Source organism: Megascapheus bottae, chromosome 11 (assembly GCF_031878675.1).
Source record: "Megascapheus bottae isolate mThoBot1 chromosome 11, mThoBot2.hap1, whole genome shotgun sequence".
In the NCBI taxonomy this organism is placed as follows: Eukaryota; Metazoa; Chordata; class Mammalia; order Rodentia; family Geomyidae; genus Megascapheus; species Megascapheus bottae.
The window spans coordinates 59,656,155-59,682,488 of NC_143519.1; the positions used below are offsets into that span (position 1 = coordinate 59,656,155).

At 38.6% G+C, this 26,334-nt stretch overlaps 1 long non-coding RNA gene across 1 annotated transcript in view; it reads right to left on the bottom strand.

Annotated features, from left to right (window-relative positions):
* LOC150057208 (uncharacterized) overlaps nt 1-17,485 on the bottom strand; it is a 40,779-nt gene extending 23,294 nt beyond the window's left edge. Inside the window, exons 1-2 of the long non-coding RNA XR_016537153.1 lie at nt 17,378-17,485; nt 12,554-12,955 (exon numbers count right to left, since the gene is read on the bottom strand). This is a non-coding gene — a long non-coding RNA (uncharacterized LOC150057208). The remainder of the gene's footprint in view (nt 1-12,553; nt 12,956-17,377) is intronic.
* Between the last annotated feature and the right edge of the window lie 8,849 nt (nt 17,486-26,334).

Consider the following 26,334-nt stretch of genomic DNA (forward strand, 5'->3'; position numbering starts at 1 on the left):
GTAGGAAGATACCTACTGCTCTTCCTCAGATAAGGAATTCCTATAGATTCATCATTGCTAACATATTAATCTTGTATTTAAAGGATGAAAGAAGCAAAGAATAGTACAAGGAAAATAGAGAATGGGAGGGAAGAACAAATGAAAAACCCTGGCTAGGAATCCTAATACTATGTTAAAGAGAACTGGAGAGAGTGGGCATCGTGTCTCATGCCTGAATTAAGTGGAAATGACTTTAGGTTTTCACCACTAAGTATAATGTTAGCTGTGGGTTTGTCATACACAGCCTTTATTATACTGAGGAATGTTCCATGGATTCCTAGTTTCTCCAGAGCTTTTAGCATAAAGGGGTGTTATGTCTTATCAAATGCCTTTTCTGCATCTGTTGAGATAATCATGTGATTCTTGTCCTTGCTCCTGTTGATGTGTTGAATCTTATTGACCTGCATCTATTGAACCAGCTTTGCAACCCTGAGATGAATCCTGTTTGGTCATAGTGTATAATTTTTTTTCATAGTGTATAAGTTTTTGAGGAGTTGCTGAAGATGGTTGGCCAGTATTTGTTGAGCAGTTTTGCATCAATATTCATCAAAGAGATGAGTCTATAGTTTTCTTTCTTTGATGAGTCCCTATCTGGTTTTGGGATGAGGGTTATGGTAGCTCTGTACAATGAGTTTGGTAGAAGAGTGTTCACTTTCAATTTCATTGAAGAGCTTGAGAAGTATTGGTATGAGTTCTGCTCTGATGGCCTCATAGTATTCAGCTGTGAATTCATCTGGCTCTGGACTTTTCTTGGATGGGAAGTCTTTTATTGCCATTTCTATTTCAGGACTTGAAATAGGTCTGTTTATTTGGATTAGTTCTTCTTGGTTCTGCTTAGTTATGTTAATATTGGCTAGAAATTCATCCATCTCTTCTAGATCCTCAAATTTGTTGGCATAAAGTTCGAAATGTATTCCTTTATGATGTTCTGTATCTTGGTAATTTCTGCTGTGATATTTCCATATTTGTCCATGGTTTTTTTTGGGGGGGGGTTGGGGAGGGACGTGCTCTCTTCTTTTTTTTTGGTAAGGTTTTCTAAGAACCTATTATTTTTATTCAAAGAACCAACTCCTTGTTTTGATGATTCTTCCCATGGTTTTTTTTGGACTCCAATTCATTTAATTCTGCTTTGACTTTAATAATTTGCTTCCTTCTACTGGAATTGGGATTTATTTGTTGTTCTTTTTTCCATATATTTTTATTGCAATTGTAATTAATACAAGTGTTACATTATAGTCACCAGATAGAAGGTGCATTACTCCACGAACATTGATACCCTTTCTCGTGTCTTGGTCCCCATTTCTCTTCGCACTCCCACCCGTCATGTTCTTCTTTTACTAGGAGTTTAATGTGAGCCATTAAATCGTTAGTTTGTGATTTTTCCAATTTGTTAATGTAGGCACTCAGAGCTATAAATTTTCCGCTGGGTACTACTGCCTTTGCTCTGTCCCAAAGGTGCTGGTATTTTGTGTGCTCCTTTTTGTAAATTTCCACACACTGTTGAAATTCTGTTCTGAAATCCATGACACAGTCATGACTCAACAATGTGTTTTTCAATCTCCATGAGTTACAGGGCTTTCTTTGGTGGAGATTGGTGTTCAGTTCCAATTTGATGCCCTTGTGGTCTGAGAGAATGCAGGGAATAATTTCAGTGTTTCTGAATCTGCACAGGTGTGCTTTATGCCCTAAAATGTGGTCTATTTTAGAAAAATTTCCAGGTGTTGCTGAAAAATTGTATATTCTCTTGTTTCTGGGTGAAATAATATGCAGATGTCTGTTAAGTCTAATGCTTCTATACTGTTGTTCAATTCAGATGATTATCTATTTTTCTGTGAAGAAGCATTTTGCATTCCTCTAATGTCATGTATTTATTGTTTTACTTTACTGACTGTATTTTTGTAGTTCTAGTCACAAATTATTTGCCCAAAGCAGTGTTACAATTCCTTTTCTTTTTGAGTGACACTATATTGGTTAAATCTCTAGCCTTTTGAAGTTGTTGGGTACTGGGTGAGGGTGAGGGAGATAGGTTTCATTTTCATCCTTGTTATCATGATTGTTCATGATATTGATGAGTATGGCACTGAATTTGTGGATGGCCCTTGGCAGGATTGCCATTTTCATGATGTTTATTCTTCCAATTCACAGGCATGGGAGATTTTTCATTTCCTTATTTCTGCTTTGATTTCCTTCTTCAGGATTTTAAAGGTCCCCGTTTTATCCTAAAGCTCCTTTATATCTTTAGTTAATTGCTAAATATTTTATTTTCCTTGAAGCTATTGCAAAAGGAGTTTCTTTCCTGATTTCTGCCTCTGTCTTCTACTTGTTGCCATACAAGAAAGCCATTGCTTTTAAGGGTTAATTTGATAACCTGCTACTTTGCCAAAGTTTTGAATCAGCACAAGTAACTTAGGAGTGGCAATTATAGGATTCTTTAAGTACAGAATCATGTCATCTGCAAAATGCCTCATATCTAAAATATATCAACTGCTCAAACAATTGAATCACTCCACAACTAATCTAAAAAGAAACAACCATCCCATTAAAAGCTGGGCCAAAGATTAAAAGAGAGTCTTCTCTGAAGAAGAAATAAGAATGGGCTATAGACACATGAAGAAATGCTCCACATCTCTGCTCATAAAAGAAATGCAAATCAAAAGAATTCTAAGATTCCACCTCACTCCAGTTATAATGGCCAGGATCAAGAAATCTAACAACAACCAATGCTAGGAGGGATCACTACTACACTATTATTGGGAGTGCAAACTTGTTGAAACACTATGGAAAGCAGTTTGGCAGTTCCTCAAAAGAGTAAACATAGATCACCCCATGATCCAGCAATTCTACTTGGCATTTACCCAATTGGCCAGAAACAAGGGCATACTAAATCCTCTAGCACAATGATATTCATTGCAGCACTATTTACCATAGCAAAGATATGGAACCAATCCAGATGACACTCAGGTGATGAGTGGATCAACAAGATGTGGTCTTTATACACAATGGAATTCTATGCTGCAGTCAGAAAGAATGACATTGTCCCACTTGTAAGGAAATGGAAAGACTTAGAAAAAAATCATATTAAGTGAAGTAAGCTAGACTCAAAGGAACATATGCTCAACGGTTTCCCTCATTTATCATAATCATATGCTCATTTGCTCATAATCAGTAGAAACCTTGGGCTCTTCTAGCAGAGATTTACAATAGAACAAAATCTAGTAACCACCTCCAGGTTATAGAAACAAAAGCCATATAATGATTGTTGTCCTTAATGTACCATATTATCTCTTATCTCTTTTGCTGTCCCTTGGTTATCTCATATTATTACAATATTTCGCCTTGTTATCTGATATATTTCATATATGCTTAATTGGTTATTTGAAATTGGATAGGGAAGGGAGGATGAACAGGGGGGAAGGGGGAGGGAAATGGGGACTATGACATGAGAAAAGTATCAAAGTTTGTGAAGTAATGCACCTTCTATCTGGTGAATATTATGCAACCCTTCTATTAATTACAATTAAATATGTATGGAAAAAAGAATCATGTCATCTGCAAAGAGAGAAAGTTTCATTTCCTCCTTCCCTATTTCAACTTTCTTTATGTTTGGCTCATGCCTTATAGTTCTATCTAGGAAATCTAATACTATATTGAATAGGAGTGGAGAAAGTGGGCATCCTTGTATCATTCCTGATTTCAGAGGAAATGGCTTTACCTTTTCCCCATTTACTTTAATGCTAGTTGTAGGGTTGTCGTGTACAATCTTTATTATACTGAAGAATGTTCCATGATTCCTACTTTCTCCAGAACTTTTTGCATCAAGGGGTGTTGGATCTTGTTAAATGCCTTGTCTACATCTATTCAGATGATCATGTGATTGTTGTCCTTGCTACTTTTGATGTGATGAATTATATTAACCCACTTGCATGTATTGAACCAGCTTTGGATCCCGGTGATCAGTCCTGTTTGATCACAGTGTATAATTTTTTGATGAGTTGTTGAAGTTGATCGGCCAATATTTTGTTGAGCAGTTTTGCATCAATATTCATTAAAGTACTAGGTCTCTGGTTCTCTTTCCTTGATGAGTTCCTGTCTCATTTTGGCATGTGGGTTAATCTGGTTTCATAGAATGAGTTTGGTAGAGAGCCTTCAATTTAACTTCATTGAAGAGTTTGGGGAGTATTGGTGTGAGCTCTTCTTTGAAGGCCTTGTAGATTTCAGCTGTGAATCCTTCAGGTCCTGGGCTTTTCTTGGATGAGAGGTCTCTTATTGCCTTTTCTATTTCATTGCTTGAAGTGGGTCTGTTTAGTAGGCTTAGATCTTCATGGTTCAGTTTGGTTATTTCAATATTTACTGGATATTCATACATCTCTCCTAGATTTTCAAATTTGTTGACATGCAGGTTTGAAAAGTAATCCCATGGGATGCTGTGGATCTTGATAATTTCTTCTGTGATAGTGCCCTTCTTGTCTATGATTTTGCTTATTTGGGTGTTCTCCCTTCCTCTTTTGATCTGATTTGTTAAGGGTCTGTCAGTTTTGTTAATTTTTGCCAAGAACCAACTCCTTGTTTTGTTAATTCTGGTTTTTTTTGGATTCTTAATTCATTTGATTCTGCTTTAATTTTAATAATGTGTTTCCTTCTACTAGATTTTGCTTAGGTTTGGTACTCTTTTTCCAGCATCTTAAGTTGTACCATTAAATTATTGGTTTAAGATTTTTCCATAGTAAACCGTATGAAACACACACACACACACACACACACACACACACACATACATACACACACACACACACACACACACAGGCAGCTCACCACATCCAAAATCACAAACAAGATATTCTATAAAATGAGAAGTTACCTTGTAAATTATGAGACCTATAAAACTGACAAGTAAATCTACGATTAGTGTTTTGAAGAAAACACTCTATACTGATTTCCGTAGTGGATATACTAATTTCAAACCCAACCAAAAGGGCCTGGAGTTTGGCCTAGTGGAGGAGTGCTTGCCTAGCATGCACGGAGACTCGGGTTCGATTTCTTGGTACCACTATTTAGATAAAGCCAGAAGTGGTGCTGAGGCTCAAGTGGTAGAGTTCTAGCCTTGAGAAAACTCCAAGGACAGTCCTCTGGCCCTGAGCTTAAGCCTAGGACTGGCAAAAAAACCCCTAAAAACAGTATACTAATATAGTTCATTCTCATCTTTCTGCTCCATCTTTCCAGCCTTTGCTGTTGTTTTCTTAATGACTTCCATTCTGCCTTGGTCAGCACGGATTCTATTTGTATTTTCTTTATCATTAAAGAAGTTCAAAATTTCTTTATGTATCAATTAGCCAGTTGCATATCTTCTGATAACCAGGCCTCAACATGAATGACTTCTCACTTGGCATTTAAAATACTTTGTGTTTGACTATGTGAAAGTTTCACCCAGGCATATACTCACATATACTCACGATGAGATCCATCCTCACTGGGGAGGCAACGTCCTCAGTCCAAAATCTGTGACTCAAATTGGCAAGCTGGAAAAGGCAAAGGCTAAGCAACTGGCTACTAAGCTGGGTTACATGTGCAATGTTCATTTCTCTGTACGTGAAGATAATAAAACTGTTCTTCTTCCAGTTGAAAAAATGTTTAAAGAATAGATGAAAAACATGTCTTTTTTCTGGTGAAACGGTATGTTAAAAATTAGATTATAAGGATAAATATAGTAAGAGAAAACGTATTTTCAAACTTAAATTTTTTAGGACAAAACTAAGATATAAATGGAAGGTAACAGAAGAGACTTAGAGGATGCGTGATTTGAAGCAGGAAGAAGTCAAGGATTTGCTATAGTTGTCAAATATTTGCTACAAAACACTATGACACATACACACACACTAACACACACACAGGCAGGGGCAAAGAGAGAGGGAGAAGAGAGAAAAGCAGGCATGCAAGCTGAGGTAGAAAGTAAGCAAGAACACTACAGCAAAATACTTAGAATTACATAATCTGAGGAATAGAAATATGCATATTCATTATGCTTGTCTCTCTACATTTTTATTTTTGCAAATGTTCACAATACAATTCAAATAATACAATTACATAGGGACTACAAGTTCTAATTGGTAATGTGGGTTCCTGCTTGCATTTGCATTCAGCACCTGACACGTGCTTGGCAAGCATTCTCCCACTTCAGGTATATGCCCAGCTCTGTTTTGCCCCTAAGATTTTTTTAGATACAGTATCCTGCATTTTCCTGAGCTGCCATCTGTCTGAAACCCTCTTCTATGTCTCCCACACAATGAGGGTTGTAGATGTGAAGCACCCGGCCCATCTTGCTGGTTGAGAATAGGGTCCTGCTTATTTTGCCTAAGCTGGTTGGAATCACAACCATCCTGATCTTCCCACCTGGGAATCTGGGATTATACATGAGGACCAGCATGCATGGCCCTATTTATTATTTTCATTACATTAATGAAAAAGAAAGTCTTAACATTTCTCAAATGGCAATTTTGAGACAGCAACACTTCAGAAGAAACAGTACCAATACCAAATGAGTATTTGTGAGTGTATTTTTACACTGGAACAAAGGTTTCTTGAACTCATTTCTCCTCTTTTCTAGGACACACAGGGACAGTGACCTGTGTCTGTCTTCTTGTAACTGGCACATTTTTGACTGCAAAGGTAGGAACAAGGTTATGATACCTAGTCTTTTATATGTATTGATTTTGCCGGTTCTGAAACATTCATGGTAAAATATTAAGGAAATGCTTAGCTCATGGTGATTAAGTGAAAATGAAAGCCTGGCTTAATACAGCCTTGTTTAATGTACAGTTATTTACTGGCCTTGTAACCTTGTATTCTTGTTCTGGGCCAAGCCTATAGTGAGAGCAGGGAGACACAAATGGGTGGGAATGCCCAAATTCAGAATTACTATGATGAACAGCATTTTAAGTTCTATTTTTACTATCTGTAAGTCGTTGCCATTCAAAAAGGCAGTTTGAGAATTCAGTGCATTGTGAGTAAGGTCACACTTTCAACATTCTCCTCCCTCCGTGCCAACCCACTCCTACCTTCCTTCCATTTCCTTAATGTTGTAGGATATAGGCACGAGTGTGTAACTCTGTATTTAAGAAATAAGAATCAATATTTTCAAAAAGCTCTATCCTTCTGACTTATGTAATTGTACCTCTCTGTACAACACCTTTATAATGAGTTTTTAAAAATAATAATAAAATAATTTTAAAGGAATCTAAGGAAAGGTGGGCATTGTGGAGGCATGCCTGTAATCTCAGCTACTTGAAAATCTGAGATGTAAGAAAGTTCCCGGCCAGATATGCACTGTGATTGTATTAACCCCTTCCCTTTTCTGTAGGATAGCCTGAATTACTTCGGAGAATGAGGAACTGATACAAATTTGAGCAATAAATTTCAAGGAGTAGAAAGTCCTCCCAAGTAAATTTTCTCTTGTCACAAAAAGTTATTTATGGGGAGATGTTAGTGGCACATTTAGCCTGGTTGCATCTGTAACCCTTCTTTAACAATCAATGATGGCAGAGGACTTGTGACTCCTAACCATTTCCTGATCTTTGGAGGCCCACATCTGTAGCCTCATAGGCTATTGGCTTGGTTCTCAGCAGAGCATGACACATTCCATTTCGTATTCTTTATTCCCTACAGCTTCTGGAATTGAGTCCACTCCCCAAAAGGAAGGTCAAATATCTGAGGTTTTCTGATGCCTGAAGATGATCTCTGGCTGGTAGATGATCTACTAGCCATAGATTTCCCTAGAAAGAGGAATTGGAGTCTTCACCAACTTTCACTAAGGCAATGAGCAATTCAAGGTCTCTAGAACATTGCCAGAATGGTTTCGTGATGACCCTCATGTAGGGGAAAGAGGAGTTCAGAGAAGAGAAAGAATGAGATATTCTAAGACCAAGAATGAGAGATAAAGACACACAGAAGAAAACAGAATGAACTGGGATAATAAGTATTTTATGAATCTTGTTCCAGCAGACATTATCATATACTTACTCTCATTCCATATTCTTAACGTTCTTTAAACTATCTACTGTATGAAAAATCCCAATTATATTGGATTGGAGTGTTGATCACTATAAAAAAGGTACCTGACCAAAGAACTTCAAGTGGGGAAAGATTAATTTGGCCTCACAGTTTCAGGCTTTACATCATGGCCATTTGATCCCATTTCTTTGGTCCTACAGTGACACTGAACAATTATGTCAAGGAGGCGGGTGTTGTGGAGAAGACTGCTCACCTCAAGGTACCCAGGAAGCTGAGGAGAAGGAAGGGTCAGTGACTTCTTTGGTTTCATGAGTCCACAACTCCTAACATTTTGCCCACCTCCTACTAATGCTTTAAATTTAGGAAGCCCTCAAAGAATGAATCTGTGGATAAAGTCAAAAGCCTCATAATATAATTACTTCCCCATACCCACCTCTGAACGCTGCTGGTATACTGGGGATCAAGCCTTCCACCTATGAGCCTTTTAAGTGCACATTTCATATCCAGACTCTAACACACAAAGATGGAACCATACAGTGCATGGTTCAGCCCAACCTACAGTCATGCTTTGTTTATTCCTTCCCCACTCTTCTCAAACCCTGGGTCACCCTTCCTACTCTTCTTTCCTCAACCAGGAAGGAAATTCTATTCATCAGGTCCTTTTACCTCACAAGAAGTTTGGCATGACACCCAACATATGCACTCTTAAAAAAATCCCATCTAGCCCAACACTGGTGACTGGCACCAGTCTGTATTTCTAGATATGGGCTGCGATTGGAGAATGGTGTTTCAAAGCCAGCCCTGGCAGGAAATCCTTTCATTCTTAGCTCTAACTAAGAACCAAAACAGCCTGAGTTGGAGATGTGAAGTGGTACAGCACTGCCCTATTGCATCTTGCATTGCCCTATTGCATTTTCAGGCATCTTTCTCACTATTGCCCTTTCATTGTTTGCCCATCCTGGGGCTTAAACTCAGTGGCCTGGTGCTCAGTAGGCTTGAACTCTTCACAAGTGGCACTTTACCAGGTGAGCTAGATCTCTAGCTCAACTTCTGGCTAAGTATATAGAATAGATTATCTCAAAGTTTTCAGCCCTGGCTGGCATTATTCTTCAGTCCTCTCAGCTTCTGCCTCCTGAGTAGCTTGGATTACAGATATCAGCCACTCGCATGCAGTACAAGTGCTTTTGCTAATTGGAAATGTGGCAGTTCACTTTATGAGCTCTTCTCAGTTGGTTCATCATCAGACATCTGGAGTTTCTCAAAGAGAATTCTAAGAAATCCTGTTTGAGCAACTTGCTAGGAGCCAAACAGTATTGAAAGGTTCCCTTACCAAAAAAAAAAAAACATATTGGAGAAAAAGGCAGATAAAGAATCTCTTCTCTGTAGAGGACCCCTCACTAATGGTACAGAATCATCTAGTGCAGCTATCTGGAGATGTCATTCCTCCTGATGAGGAACTATCTCCCAAACCACAGTCCTTTCTCTAGTGCATGACAACAGATTGTGTCATCGCTGTTTCAGCACCTTCACTGTTCTCATGGTCATAAGCAAGCCTAGAAGCAAGGGCTTGTTCTTTCCATGTTACTGTCTGCAAGTCTCAGCTGGGCTCTTTTTCCATGGTAAGTAATTAGTCACAATGAGGAAAATACCAAAGAATTTTGATAATGTAAGGACTCATTCTAAATGTTGCCTTCATTTCTTACTGCTGTTAAGAAGCTAAAAAAAGAGAAAGAGATTAGGATACTGACTATACATCTGTCATCCCCCCTAAAGTGGAGGCTTTTGTTGCTTTACAGAGTCTCCATGTTGGCTATTTTGAAATAGTGAAAAATGTGTTTAACTGAGAAATGACAGTTAAGAAAACTCAAAATTATGAAGATTGTCATTTGCTCCATCCAAACCCTTAGGAACTCTTACCAAAAAAGAAGGGAGGGACTAGGAGTTTGGCCTAGTGTTAGAGTGCTTGCCTAGCATGCACGAAGACCCAGGTTCAATTCCTCAGAACCACATACATAGAAAAAAACCTGGAAGTGGTGCTGAGGCTCAAGTGGTAGAGGTCTAGCCTTGAGAAAGTGCAAGGACAGTGCTCAGGCCCTAAGCTCATGCCCAGGACTGGAAAAAATAAAGAAGAAGAAGAAGAAGAAGAAGAAGAAGAAGAAGAAGAAGAAGAAGAAGAAGAAGAAGAAGGAAGCATACCGAAATAAACAAAATCACAGACGAAAATGGTGATATCATGACTGAAATTACCAAGATCCAGAGTATCATGAGGGAATTCTTCTCAAACCTTTATGTCAACAAATTTGAGAATCTAGAAGAAATGGATGAATTCCTAGCCAATATTAACATACCCACACTGAACCAAGAAGAACTAACCCAAGTAAACAGGGCTATTTCAAGCACTGAAATAGAAATGGGAATAAGAGACCTTCCACCTAAGAGAAACCCAGGGCCAGATGGATTCACAACTGAATTCGATAAAGTCTTCAAAACAGAGCTCACACCAATACTCCTCAAGCTCTTCAACGAAATTGAAAATGAAGGTTCTTTACCAAACTCATTCTATGAAGCCAGTATAACCGTCATCCCCAAACCAGACAGAGATTCATCAAAGAAAGAGAACTGTAGACCTATTTCTTTGATGAACATCGATGCAAAACTTCTCAACAAAATACCGGCCAACCATCGACAACAACTCATCAAAAAAATTATACACTATGATCAAACAGGATTCATCACAGAAAGGCAAAGCTGGTTCAACATACGCAAACCAATTAATATAATTCAACACATCAGCAGGAGCAGGGGCAAAAATCACATGATTGTCTCAATAGATGCAGAAAAGGCATTTGACAAGATCCAACACCCCTTTATTTTGTTAAAAGCTCTGGAGAAACTAGGAATCCATGGAACATTCCTCAATATAATAAAGGCTGTGTATGACAAACCCACAGCTAGTACTATACTTAATGGCGAAAAGCTAAAGCCATTCCCTCTAAAATCAGGAATGAGACAAGGATGCCCATTCTCTCCACTCCTCTTTAACATAGTATTAGAATTCCTAGCCAGTGCAATAAGGCAAGAAGCAAGCATAAAGGGGATCCAAATAGGGAAAGAGGAAGTAAAACTATCCCTTTTTGCAGATGACATGATTCTATATTTAAAGAATCCTAGAGACTCTACTCCCAAGCTCCTTGAGCTGATTCAAAACTTTGGAAGGGTAGCAGGGTATAAAATTAACCCTCAAAAATCAACTGCCTTCCTCTACGCCAACAGTGAGAAGAATGAGGCAACAATCAGGAAAGCAACTCCTATTGCAATAGCCTCAATGAAAATAAAGTACCTAGGAATTACCTTAACTAAGAACGTAAAGGATCTTTTTGATGAAAACTTTAAAACCCTGAAAAAGGAAATTAATGCTTGAAGTCTTGAACTGTATCCCACATAGCAAGTGAACTAGAAAATAACCCACAAAACCACAGGAAACACTGGTGTAGATTCATAAGGCATGAACTCTTGTTCATCCTTTCATAAAACCTTTGTTTAGCAGAGGTGAACACTTAAATGAAGCAAGAAAACTCATTTCTAGGAAAAGGCAGGAAATACAGCCTTGTAGAGTCAGTTTTTGGTGAATTATAGGTATTTGGGAAGGACAAGTAGGTGTAGAAATTCACATAGTATTTGACTGTGTAGAATTCAACAATTCAGTGCTGATAATAAGGAGCAGAGTACACATACATCCAGAGGAGTCAGCCAAAAAAGTTCAGACACCCGAATATAGATAGAATGTGTATAAAGATGTACTGAAAACAAGCACTAAGTTTGTGAGGAACTAGTTTGAAGGCCACAGCAGTGCAGCTTTTGTCTGTGCCATTCTGCCCTTTGACAAGTTGGGTGAATGACTGAGACACCAGTGAGGAGATGCAGTTCTTCTTCTACTGAGCAGAGAAGAGAACTCTTAAAAAATCCTCATCAAACCACCTGTGTATGAAACCCAATTCGAGGGGTTGTATGCATTTTCTAGAGTACAAGAACAAATAATCACCAAGTAAGAGCCTATGCACTAACAATTTACATCACAGCACTGGGGGATACGGGTCTCCAAGGAGTAATGTCCTCAGTTGGTGTCTGGACCTAAACACCTGATGAGTCCATGTCCTTGTCATCTGAGTGCTTTAGAATATTGTGACAATACCAGTATACAAGACAGAGTATTGGTATCACTATGTCCTCGTGTTCTATTTTGAAACTTAATTGGAAAGTTCAAGGCTCTGAGTTCATATCTCACCACCGGAGAGAAGTGGTAGAGGGGAAACCTAAGCTGGAGATGTAGCTCAACTGGCAGACCACATGCCAACATGCACAAGGCCATGCTTTCAATACCCAGCACTGTAGACAAAAAGTGTGATTTCTCTGATATTGTCCAAATTAACGTTTTGTGTATTTGCAATGTTGAAAATGTGGACAATATACTAACAAATATTATCATATACTGGACTGCCCAGCCAAATACCTGGCATATCCATGTACTTGTCCTCTGAGTGTTAAGCCATTCTGGAATATAACAATACATAGTATACTCGAAAGCCTGTCCATATCTTGCTCAGGGATGCAATTATGTTCAATTTTGAAATGAAACAGAAACAGTAGACAAAGTCAAAGACATTTTCCGTTGTGATGTCAAGTACTTGCAACCACAATGCTTAGTCAGATAATCACAGTCTGCGTACGCCACTCACAATAAGTCCTGGGACGTGACAAAGATTTCAGATGAGGAAGAGCTATTTGACCTTGCGTCAATCCCTCATACCCCAGGACTCTGCAGCTTGAAATGCTAAGCATCACTTTGGATGGAGTCCTGCATTCCACCTGCAGATGCTTTTATCCATCAGAGCGGCAGGACAGACAGCCAACACTAGAGCAAACAAGAAATAGAGAAGACATAGAAGCAGAAATTTAGATGTTATATCATATTGAACTCCAATTAGTACATGAAATACAAAATACATGAAACAACAAAAGCACAATGAACACTGAATTAGGTTAGCTAGGAAAGTAATGTCTCAATCTTGCATAAAAGCTTTGTTATGGAGAGTTTACATTTTAACTTTTGCTAGAAGAAGCTTCATTTGTAGACAAAAGCAGGAAATACCTTTTGCATTTACAGTATGTGAAGTTGGTATTAGGTGAATTATTGCTAACATCAATGAAAAACTAAGTCTATGAATTCACATGGTCCTTGACTGTGTATAGTTTAATCATTTAGCACAGACGAAAATGAACAGCCGGGCACTGATGGCTCATGACTGCACTCCTATCTACTCAGGAGCCTAAGCTCTGAGGATCAGAGTTCAAAGCAACCCAGGCAAGAAATCTGAGAGACTCTTTTCTCCAGTAAACCATCAGAAAACTTAAAATGATGCTGAGGTTCAAAGCAATAGAGTACTATCCTTGAGCTGATGAACTGAGACAACACCCAGGCCATGAGTTCAAGGCCCATGACTTAATCAAACAAAAATGAACCATACTTGTGAAGTCTTCCATCAAAGGCTAGATATCTGCATATAAATACACATGTGTATAAAGATATGTAGAGACCAAGGAGCTATTTTCAAAGTCATAGCAGTGCAGCTGTTGTGAATGAATGAGAAACAGTGAGCAGACACTTCTCAGAGGAAGAGGTAAGAATGACAAAGAAACAGAGGACGTGCAATCCACCATCCCTAGCCATAAAGCAAATGCAAATCAAAATGTCTCTAAGATTCCATCTTATTCCAGTTACATTGCCCAACATTAGGAGTTAGAACAACAAATGCTGGGGGGATTTGAGGGAAAAGGAATCCTATTTCACTGTAAACTAATACAACCACTTTGGACAGCAGTCTAGAGGTTCCTCAAAAAATCCCTTAACTGTGACCTAGCCATATCATTTCAGGGCATCTATCCAGAAAAACACAAGCCAGAACCCTGTAAATACAGTTGCGCCTCTATGTTCATTTCTGTAATATTCATAATAGCCCAGTTATAGGAACAGTCCAGATGGCCTACAGTGGTGAGTGGATCCAAGTGATGCAATACTGATACACAATGTAGTTTTACACTGCCATTAAAAATTATGTAATTTGGGGTCGGGTGTTTGGCCTAGTGGTAGAATGCTTGCCCAGGACGCACAAAGACCTGGGTTCAATTCCTTGGTACTACATATATGGAAAAGCCAGAAGTGGTGCTATGGCTCAAGTGGTAGAGCACTATCTTTGATTAAAAAGCCAAAGGACAATGCTCAGGCCCTGCGTTCAAACCCAGGACTGACCAAAAAATAAAATAAAAGAATGTAATTTGGGAGCCTGGAGTGTGGCCTAGTGGTAGAGTGTTCACCTACCATGTACGAAGCCCTGAGTTCAATTCCTTAGTATCTCATATTGGAAAAAAGCTGGAAGTGGTGCTGTGGCTCTAGTGGTAGCGTGCTAGCCTCAAAAATCCCAAGGACACTGCCCAGGCTCTGAACTGAAGCTCCAGGAATGGCAAAAAAAAAAAAAAATCTGTCATTTGCGAGTTAATGGATGGGCCCAGAACAAATCATATTAAGTGAAGATAAGTCAAGTTCAGAAAGACAAATGACACATAGGCAGAGAATAAATCTAAAATACATGGTGACATGATAAGTCATAGAGGACTCTGGTCAATCATACATCGTTAGACCAAAGCAGGCACTCTTGGAGGGGGAACAAAGAGCCTCTCTGCTTCTGTCTATGGGGAGGATAAGGGAGGTACACAAAAGTGGAAGGACAGAGAGTGAACAAATGAAGTAGTGATATTCAGTAGAAATCATGTAGAAAATGAACTACATAACTCGTGGAAGGGAACAGGGGTGAAATATGGGAGAGAATAAAGGAGGGGATGTCATTATCTAAAGACAAATATATTCATTACCTGACTGGTGATATGGTAACCCCTCTGTATATCACCTATATAATAAAAAGAAAATTGCAGAAGCAGCAAGAAAGCACAACACAAAAAGCTGCCACTCTAAACACTTAAACAGAAAGGTTCCATTGTTGAACTGATGTTGCAAAACTAAATGGGTCTATCACAAATCTGTCAAACTCAAAGACATAGAAAAATGATGAAAAAATTATAAGCAACTACTTTATATGAGAACAAATCGCACTAATCATTTAGCTGTAGAGAAATACTAACCAGAATGTATGATCTAGGAAGTCATATAATGTCAAGAGTCATATGTACTTTTTAATTACATAACAATATTGCATTCTTATATTTTTGAATGGGATAGATTGGATAGTAATATTCACAAAAGACATGTGGAAAATAATGATGGGCAAGTAGAAATCCATACTACCTGTAAAGAGGCTTGTGTGTGTATATGCATATGTACATGCACATGTGTATATATGTATATATGTATGTATATATACGTATATATGTGTATATGTGTAGGCAAGTATGTCTGTGGCCCACTGAATACACACAAAGAAAGCCAGAAGTTGGCATGTAGGAAGATCATAATGAGGACTAATCTTACACAGAGTGTCACTGTCTATATTTCTGCATAGTCATATTGTAGTATATGCTTGCACTATTGTATCTTTAGGAGTTCTCTGAAAAAAAGTGTAAAAGGTTATTAGTCAAATCTTTACTTTTCCCAGTAAAATGAAAGGTTGGAGATAAATGAGCACCTAATATGCATAGATACAAGGGGATAAATACTAATTTGTTGTAATCACATATATATGAAATATGTGTGGACACATGTATCTTGGTGTTTTTCTTTGGATATGTATGTACATTTTCATACATGAACCTCTATCTATGTATATATTATACATATTATACCCACAACACAGATTACAGTATTATATAAGATATGCTATATGTAATACCTAATATAAACCAGATTTACTATATATACAGTACATATAAGCATATATAGTATATATTCACACACAAAATACTCAGAATGTGGAATTTGCATTGAGGAAGTTCATATATAAAAACTGCAGTACAGATATCACTGTCACCATTTTTGCATGTTCATTGTAGCATGAGATGTACCTTTCTGATTTATTTGGATAAATGTATAACATGTTAAAAGAGAGCATTATCTTTCTTCTAGTTTTTTAGCTACATTATGCTTTTTGACCATTGCAAATTAAGTGTAGTGATCTGAATGTATCGTTGGCATTTCTATGTGAGCTTAGTCACATGTCACTGATTGCTATTAAAAAAACATTCAGAATTATACCTACTTTCTGTTTCAAAATTATCTGATTAGTTCAAATAAGTTGCCTTACTTCTACTTCATTATTTTGTGGAAGCTGCTTTAAAGCATTAAGGGCTATTGCATCTGACGCAGCTTCCACAGAAAGTTAAAATATTTCAATTTCCAATATACTTATGGGGTCAAGAAACACAAAAATGTATCTTTTCTCATTGTACCTTTGTGCTTATATTAGCACTATTCAAAAGAGCTGAAGCTGGGCACTGGTGACTCACACCTGCCATGCTAGCTACTCAGGAGACTGAGATCTGAGGATCACGATGCAAAGCCAGCCTAGGCAGGAAATCCATGAGACTCTGATCTCCAATTAATCACCAGAAAAACGGAAGTGGCACTGAAACTCAAAGTGCTAGAGCCCTAGCCTTGAGCAGAACAGCTCAGGGAAAGAGCCCAGGCCCAGAGTTAAAACCCCATGACCCACAAAAAAACAAAAGCTACCTATTCACCAATGAGTACATATAAAACTGCTGTGTGTGGACAAAATGAGGAACGAGTCTGCTCTAAAAATGGAATGATATCATTATCAGGAAAATGGATAGGAGATCTCAGCACGCTAAGCCAAATACATCACACTGAGAGCTAAATGTCACATTTTTCTCTCCATTTGTAAATTTAGATTTAAAGATGAATAATGGGAAAGCACAAGAGGACCTTTTGGGGGAAGGACAGCAGTGGGGAGTGAGGACATGACAGGAGAAGGTATGGGACATATATAAAATGCTCTTCAGTATACTATCTGATAAAGTCAGAGCAACGGTTGAAATTATTCCGAGAGTGGAGAGCACATGTATGGAGGATACTGGAAGCACCACTGTAAACAACAAAGGTATTCCAATAAAAACAACCCCAAATCTGTAGACATTCAGAATGAGAGCTTGAAGTTTAAAAAAAATACCCAGATCTCCAATTCTATTATGAACACTGAATGATAGCAATATTAACTGAACACAAGGCAGTCAAACAAGTCAGGATGTCAAAAAATGAAGCGTAATCATTCAAACTTTGCAAACCAGTGGAACATATTGAAATGCAACTGACCCTGCTCAGGTACTACTGGTCCAGGCTCTCAACTGAAGTGTATGCATTTGAGGAAGAAGTCACATGGTTTTCTCCAGGAGGGAAACTTCCCTTCAATTCTGCATCATGTGGAAGACCCCTCGCTGGTAGGATTTGTGACAGGAGTATGGGCAAGAGACTGAGAGTGTGCAATCAACAAGGAAATTCCTTCAATGGCCTCCTTCATGCTGTCCACAGTCCTGTGAAGTTTGCCAAGGACAAATACCAGCATTTTCTTAGTCAATAAAGAACTCCTTAGATGTATTCAGTGGTATTTTCCATGAAGAAATGCTCATCATGAGGCAAGGCAGACTCCTCTGAGACCAATTCAGACAACTGAGAGAAGACATTAGAATCATCTGCTCCATTTATTTGGTGTGTGATCTATAAATTAAATAACAGTATTTCAAAATGTATATGTATTTCAGAAAATACCTTCAATCCCATACATCAAATATACAAATGAGATAATTATTCATTACCACACCTGGAGTTCTTTTTGCTTCTTAAAGGTTAGAGGAAAAATTTAAAAGCAAATGCATAAGATAAAGATGTAAAGATCCTATTTCAGCTATAATTCATGGCTACTATTCCTTAATTAGTATTCAAAATTAATTAAGTAAAAATGTTTGAATTCGTAAAAAATTAACTTTGTTGTTTTCAGTGTCTTTATCACTGAGCTCTTTTCTTCTGATTTTCACGTGAAACCACTGTTGTTGCGGCCATGGTTGTTGTCAGGTCATTGTTCATGTCATTCAAGCATGTGACTATAGAAAAACCTTACAGATATACAGAAGTACGGCTGGTGAGAATATTTCAGCAAGCAATTAACTCAAGAACACAGAAAGCAACCTTGCACATCCCATAGGCTTTGGAGGACAGGATATCAAATACATATTTTTTAAAGTACTAATATTTTCACTAGGAGAGTAATAAAATACAGAAACACTTTCCAGGAGAGAATTTGCTTATTTTTCAAAAGATGATATTTGTATGATAAGAAGGATCCTAATACTGAATTAAGCAAAAGAAAAGGTAATGGTCAGCTGGGCTCTACTAGCTTGCATCTGTAATCTTAACTTCTCAGGAGGCTGAGATCTCAGAATCCATATTTGAAATCTGCTTAGGAATCAAAGTCTAACAGACTTATCTCTAATAAACCTTCAAATATACAGTAGTGGAGCTGTGGCTCAAATGGGTGAGTGGTAACCAAGAGCAAAAACACCTCAGTGGGCCGGAAGCATGGCCTAGTGGTAGAGTGTTTGTCCAGCATGCACGAAACCCTGGGTTCAATTCCTAGGTACCACATACATAGAAAAAGCTGAAAGTGGTGCTGTACCTTAAGTGGTAGAGCACTAGCCTGTGGAAATGCAAGGACAATGCCTCTTTCTTTCTTTCTTTCTTTCTTTCTATCTTTCTTTATTTCTCTCTCTTTTTTTTTTTTTGCTAGTCTTGGGGCCTGAGCTCGGGGCCCCAGTTATGAATACAAGCCTTGGAACTGGCACAGAAAAAAAGAAAGAAGAAAAAAAAAAAGAAAAACATCTCAGTGCCCAGGCCCTCAATTGAAATCCTAGGATCAACAGCAATAGAAAAAGAAAGAGTATTTTCCTTGATGCACAAGGACACAAGAGCATATCGATCTATGCGTTAAGAAAAAGCATTCACTAACAAGAAAACTCAATGGAATTATATTCAGTGTGTTAGTTTTAAATACTGAAAGTTTTACCACAATGTAAAATTCTCCTTAGGAAGAAAAAAGTATAATAAGCTTAAAGAAATTAAAAGGACAATTTCTTACTGCTTGTGCGCTCCCCCCCCCCCTCTCTCTCTCGATTTCAGATTCTGACCATGTCAACTTTTAAACTTAGGGCTTCTCTTCACTCTTGCTCAACTTTCTACACCATGTCTGGCTTCGACCTCATCTCATAAGGCACACTGCCTGCCTCCTTTAATGCTACTTATTGTGAACAGGGAGTCTCCCAGAATTTCGTGATGGGTTGGCTTTGAACATGGACCTACCAAATCCCAGGCTTCTGATTACCTAAAGGAGAAGTTTCTGGTAAGAAGAGCTATTTGTTTTTTTCATATACTTTTATTGTAATTATTAGAAATGTTACATTTTATTCACCAGATAGAAGATGCATTACTTCACAAACATTGATACCCTTTCTTATGTCTTGGTCCCCATTTCCCTCCCTCTGCTCTGCCCCTCATCTTGTTTTTCCCCCTTTCCTAGCAGTAATGGGACAGGAAAATGTGAGAAACATGTATATGACATGAAAGATCATGAATACAGGGGCTGATACACGACTTGTATGGCCAGTATGTCTTTTTAAGATGTAGAGCCATTGACCAGGAATCCAAACTCCTATGTCCAGTCACAACTTCCTGACACACAGAGTGATAGCTAGGGTGCATAGTTCCACCAGGATTTTATTGGGAATAAAAGCAGGAGGACAAGTCCTGAGTTCAAGCCCCAATTCCAATACCAGGAAGTACATAAATGACAGATAGAAAAGACAGACTTATAGATGATAGATTGTATAATCATATCTGCACATAGGTACTTGTATTCAGGGAGGAATTATCTGAACATATTAATATTCAAAGACATCAGCAAACTAAATGGTTATGGAAGTCTAGGAGATAATTTTGAAACTTTTTGTGTGGTGACGGTTTCTATGACTAGTTTTTATCTTTATATTCATCACTATTCATCACTTCAGAATTTTTCTGTGAAATGCTGTGTAACAATTAAAAGAAAAAATAAATAGTTGACCTTTCTAACCCAGAGTCTATAAAACTAGCCTCATGTATCTTCAGCTAATCACAGTCTTTTTACTTATGATATTCAAATATCTATTGCTGAAGAAAGCACATAATCCTACATTCCTATACATGTTCTTTCTTATGATCTTTCCTTTTGTTCCAATTAATAGCACTGCTGAGAATTAGTCTCTTCACTAATAACACTTTTCTATGTTTTTAAATCTGCTTACTTAAGGCGAAAAAGCAGATTACATTGAAATGCAAACTGGCCTTCTCCTGTTTTCTAACACAGTACTAGAGCTTAAACATAGGGCCTAAATGTTATCCTTTCCCTTTTTTCAATCAAGGCTAACATTCTACCACTTGAGTCATAGCTCCACTTCTGATTCTTTGCTGCCACTACTGGCTTCAATCTGATCCTCAGATCTCAGCTTCCTGAGTAGCTAGGATTCCAGGCTGAGTCCCTGGTGCCTAGCTCAAAGAAAATCTTTATACATATGTCTTGCCATTGAGCAAAAGATCAACACAGAAAAAAAAAAACAACTAGACTGAGCTTTTTACCTCAGTATCATAGTCCCAGTAATGTTCATAAATGTATTAGATGGTGTGATTACATCTCTGGTGCCAAGGGCATTTTGTGCACCATCTGCACCTGTGGAAAAAAATGGCAATGTAAACGTATTATTGGTATAAAAATGCTATTTTTCTTTTTGTCTTTAATTTGACGCTGAGACCTGAAGGCAAAGGCTTCATACACACTATGTACATGATGAAGCTACATTTCTTTTGTCAAGGAGTAATCCTTAATTCAAATGCTATATCATTTACAATCTTTTGGACAGACTAATTCCCTGCTCCTACCTAGGAAAGCATTCTGCTCTCTGGATTTACCAGTTCTGAATATTTCATAATTTTTCGTTTCAGATTTTATGAACAAACTACTAACCCAATAGCTCCATGTAATATTCATAATATAATTACTATATATACAGGGCTTCATATGACTTGAATTTTGATGAAGCCCCGGAGGAAGTGTAGAATAAATATACATCATCAACAATTAAAATGAAAGGCCAAAACCACTACACTGTTAGCCTGAGAAATTAAATTTAAGAAGTCCAAAACACATGGGATCATCAAGGATACAGAACAATTTTTACACTTCTACATTATTTTAGATACATTATTGCGGAAAATAATCTGACATTTTCATGAAATTTACACTCACGTTTTATGAGCTAGCACTTATATTCCGGACATTTCCCTCAGAAAAATAAATGCATCTGAAGAAAGACTACCATAGAATGTGTAGCCCAGGCTCAGTGGCTCACACCTCTAATTCTAGAGACTCAGGAGACTGGAATTGACAATACCATTGTCCAGGGCCAGACTAAGCCAAGTACTCACAATCCCTCATCTCAACAATAAAAAGCTGGACGTGGTGATTCATGCTGTCACCCAGTTCTGTGAGAAGCATATATAGGGGGATAGAAGTCCAGAATGGCCTGGGATAAAGGAAGGCCCTATCAGACAATCACAAGCACAAAGCTAACAAGAGGTATGGCTCAATGGTTAAAATAAAATCAACCCCAAACCACCTGGCAAGCACAAGCCTCTGAGTTCAAACTTCTCTAAGTGTAACAAGGAAAAAAATAAAAACCAAGAAAAAAATGCAGAGTGTTTATGTAATTAATGTAAGTATCTCAGAACGAAACAAATTTTATATGAAATGGTGCGTTCTGCAGTGTTCCTAAAAAATGTCAAAACTATACTATGTAGGAAACAATAATATGTCAGCTATGGTGAAGCTTATGTGTAATAACAGCTCCCAGAGGGCTGAGACAGAAAGATCTGGAATTCCAGGCCAACTAGGCTCTCCTTGTCTCAGACCTTGTCCCAAAAGAAGCAGCACAGTAAACAGAAGGAAGGAAGAAGGACAAGAAGGAGAAACGGAGTGTGATGGTCCATGCTTTTCATCTCAGCTGCTCTGGAGGCAGAAGGATCACGAGTGTGACATTCCTGTAGTAAGCAGATGCCACACAATGTGTATTTTATGGTGGCCTTTTTGGGGACTGCACTGGCACAGACACAACCTCAGTCCCTAAGTGCGGCCTTGTAGCTTTTAGCTTAAAGGTTGTGCTCTACCATTTGAGCCACTCTCCTCCACTTTTCACTTTTCACTGGTTAACTATGGACGTTCCTGCGTGGCCTGGCTTCAAACCACCATCCTCAGCTCTTAGTCCACTGACTAGCTAGAATTACACAGCTTAGATGCAAATGTTAATATTCTATACCTAAAACTGTAACACACAAGGCTTGACTATCTTGAAAACCTGAATAAATTTTCATCTTATCCAGCAATTTTAAACTTTTATGAGAGAAAAAGGTGATATATAAATTTCAGTGGTGACCTCTTCATCAAGTTAACTTACAATTGCCAGATCAATATTCTCTGTACTTCCTAACAACTTTTTGTAAGTTATTATTTGAGTGAAACTGGAATATATGGAAAATGACAATGTTATTATTAAGAAAACTTTTAGTTGGTTGTTAGTGGCAAACATCTTTCACCGTAGCTACTCAGCAGGCTGAGATCTCAGGATGACCGTTTGGAGCCAACCTAGACAGGGAAGTCCAGGAGACTCTTATCTCCAATTTACCACCAGAAAGCCATAAGCAGTGTGGCTCCAATGGTACAGCACTAACCGTGTGCAAGAAACCCAGACCTTTCCCCAACCCAGTTCAGGACCCACTCCCCACGAAATAAACGAACAACTTCTTAATGATAAGTAAACTACATATAAATAAACATCTACATTATAACTGCAGTACTATTTTAAGGTAAAGTCAATGTACGAGCAAACTCCAGATGCTCCTTTCGTAGGTCTACCAAGAGCCCTGTCCGTTGGCCTCCAACTGTGCTTTCCACAGGGATTCCAGGCAAGCAGCTCCCATGGTGCTCTGGGCAGGAGGGGCGTGTCTAAGCGCGGGTGGGTGGGGCCGGGGGCGGGGCTTGGATGGACTGCAGTCCACCTGCAGGCTGCCAGCCCAGCTGCTAGGGGCGTCCTCACTGAGCTCTGAGGGAAGGTCAGTGGAGCAAGAGCCAGCCGAACTCTGCTAAACCATCGGGAAGAAGATGGGCGAAAACCAGCTGGTTGCCACGAAACAGCTCCTGCAGCTGCAGCGCTGATCTCTCACACGTGGCCAGGATTTCTGTTCTTTTTGGTTCTTTCCATCTTCTTGTTAACTGAAGATAAGAGCTTCATACCCTTTGCAATCCAAGCTCAATTTGCACTGCAATCCTCAGTTCTCAGCCTTCTGGGCAGCTAGAATTACAAGACAGAGCCAACAATGCCCTGCTAATGAACCTTTCTGATTTAGACGTTCATTCTCAGGTTTTTGTTTCATGAGTGGAAAATGGACTCAACACATCTAGCATTAGAACACCATGTGTTGACCTAGTAAGACATGTATCCAGCACTAAAAAGCTTTCACAGATTTGCCTAGCCAATTCCAATAAACTAGTGACTGCCTATCACCTATTTATCTTGTCCTAATACTTGTGCATGTGTGCCAGTGCTGAGACTTGAACTCAGGCCCTGGGCATTGTCCATGAGCTTTTTGCACAAGGCTAGTACATGATCACTTTAGCCATTGTTCACATCCAGCTCTTAGAGAGTTACTTGCAGATAAGAGTCTCTCAGACTTTCTTGCCCTTATGGCTTTGAACCATTGATGCACAGATCTCAGTTTCCTGAGTAGCTAGGATAACAAGCCTGACCTACTAGCACACAGCTAGTAGTTTTGAACCTAAAGGCTAAAAGCAAATTATCCTCAAAATGCAGAATGTGATTTTATTTTTCTATTTCAAACAAATGAGATCAGACACATTCTTTGGGTTAATGATGACCAGTAATAGTTTATGATCGTTTTTGGACAAAGTAGGACTATAATTAACTCTCAGTTAATTATAAAACACAATCATTTATAGCGTTGTAGAGCCTCACAACTGTAATCCTAAATACTCTGGAGACTGAGTTCTGAGGATAGTAGTTCAAAGCCAACCTCAGCAGAAAAAGGTAGCAGATTCCCGAATCCAAGTACAAAAAAACAGAATTGAGGAGGGTCCTCAAGGGGTGGACAACCAATATTGAGTGAAAAAGCCAAACAAAAGGCCAAGGCCCTAAATTGATGCTATGATAAATAATTAGAAGAGAAGGATGGAGAAAGCAGAAGGAGGAAGAGGAATGGGAGGAGAAGAGGAGAAAAGAAAGGAGAGAGAGAAAGAGGCTGCTTTACCTAAATCTCCTTTCATGCTGAAATATTTCAGAAAAAGAGCAAGAGGCCTCTGCTGTGACTCAGCATTGTCCAGAGAAACAGTCCTTGCCATCTTCATGGACTTTGGATACAATCTTTATATTCTCACTTGTATTTTGGTGCAGTCCTGGGATGAAGGCAGGGCCTTGGCACTGTCCCTGAGCCACTTCACTTTCAAGGCTAGGGCTCTACCACTTGAGCCACGGTGTCTTTGTGAGTTTGTCTGAGCAGTTTTTTGGACATAAGATTTCAAAGTGACTATTTTGCCCAAGCTGGCTTTGAACAATAATCCTCAAACTATCCTGCAACCTGCTCATATGTGTAAAGTTTTTCACTTGTATTTTGCACATTTAGTGGTAAATTTGATCATATCTAAAAAAAGACACTACTATAAAGTGTCTAAATGCCAGTCTCACATCTATTTAAACTAGTAAACTATGCACACTAAGGAGATATAATTAACTTGTAAAATACAAAGAGGATTGGGTGTTACAAGCTGTACCCCTACAATTAGACACTCTAAAGGCAGCATATGTAGGCAAAGACAGTTGTCTCTAAAGAATATCTATAGTGAAATTGGGACTGTGGCACAAGGGAAAGGGCAGTAACCTTGACCTGAAGAGCTCAGGGACAACACCCAAGCTCAGAGTTCAAGCTCCCTGACCTACCAAGAAAATGTCTATAGTAAGGGAAGAACTCATTGAAGTCCAGGCATCACATTATACATTTTATAGCAGAGAAGTAGTCATAGATGTAGTAATGATAACTAAGAGCTATTTAAGTAGTGTGTGTGTGCGTGTGTGTGTCTTCCATGCTAGAGTTCAGAGCAAGTCCTCATACTTGCTTACACGTGGATATACCTAGATTTCTCCTCATGAGTTGTTTTGGGAGGTGGTAGTGCTGGCGCTTGAACTCAGGGCCTGTCCCTCGTTCTTGCCTGTTTTGCTCAAGGCTGGCACACTCTAAGCGCAGCACACCTCCATTTCCAGCTTCTTTTCTGATTAATTGAAGAGAAGGATGGCATTCCTGCCTGGGCTGACTTCCATGCATGATACACAGAAGTCAGCCTCCTGAGTAGCTAGGATTACAGGCCTGAGCACCAGTACCTGACCACTTAATGCATTTCCTGAAGGAAATAAAAATACCATATGCAGCACAAATGATACCCCCAACTGAAAACAAAACTTAAAAATCAAGAGGGAGGGATCCAAGTTCCGAGCAGAAAAGGAGGTAAAAAGTAAAAGGGAAGAAAATGTGACCCGGTGTGACTATCGTGTAGTGAGTTCTTACTGGAAGAGGTCTGATTGGGGCGCTTCTTTTGTGTCTGAGACACAGAAGCTTTGTCTTTGCATCATGTCACTGAAGTATAAACATCAGTACCTGCTGGCTTCATGAATGAATAAACGAGACACCAGAAGTTTGTTTCTCATCTTTATGAAGTATAGAAAATTTAAAGTTTAGCCCAGTAGCTCATGCCTGCCATCTCAGCTCCATGAGAAACTGAGATTGAGAGGATGGTTGTAGACCATAGGCCATGCAAGTTACTGAGGCTCCATCTCAACAGAGAAATCCAGCCGTGGCGCCATGCTCCTATCATCTGTGGCACAGTATGAAATAGGAGAGTCATTGTCCACATACACCTCGGGCAAAAACCAAAACCCTGTCTTAAAATAACTGGTGCAATTAAATACATGTAGCAGTAGAAAATAAAGTACAAAATACAACTGAAATTTCAGTGAATGATAGAACAATATGTATAATATATATTAGATTTTAAAATACATGCTTTCTGCAAAAATTTAGAAATTCTAACATTTCCTCATTAGAAAAAATTATTTTCTTTTCTTTTTGTT